Here is a 328-nt window from a genome sequence, read left to right as displayed (position 1 = left end):
ATGACAATGAAGTGATATACATGCATATTGCTGAAAAGCCCCCCCCCCCAAAAAAAAAAAAGAAAAAAAAAAAGAAAAGAAAATTTAGAAAATAATTATAAACATGAAAACTGCTATGAGTTTTTCCTGAAGGTAAAATATATAGACAACAGCAGCAAAAAAAATTTAATGCACATTTCCATAGCAGACGCTGCACCTGACAACACGATTACGCTTGCCTGAAAATATGGAAAAACCTCCTCGTTTAATGCATAAATGTCTAAATATTTTTAATCCTGTTTCTTTTTTCTTGATGTGGACGCGCGTGTATTTAAATGAGGTTGATATG

This window comes from Penaeus monodon, chromosome 4 (assembly GCF_015228065.2).
Source record: "Penaeus monodon isolate SGIC_2016 chromosome 4, NSTDA_Pmon_1, whole genome shotgun sequence".
NCBI classification, from domain to species: Eukaryota; Metazoa; Arthropoda; class Malacostraca; order Decapoda; family Penaeidae; genus Penaeus; species Penaeus monodon.
The sequence above is the reverse complement of the archived record's forward strand: the minus strand, read 5'-3'. Positions refer to the sequence as shown.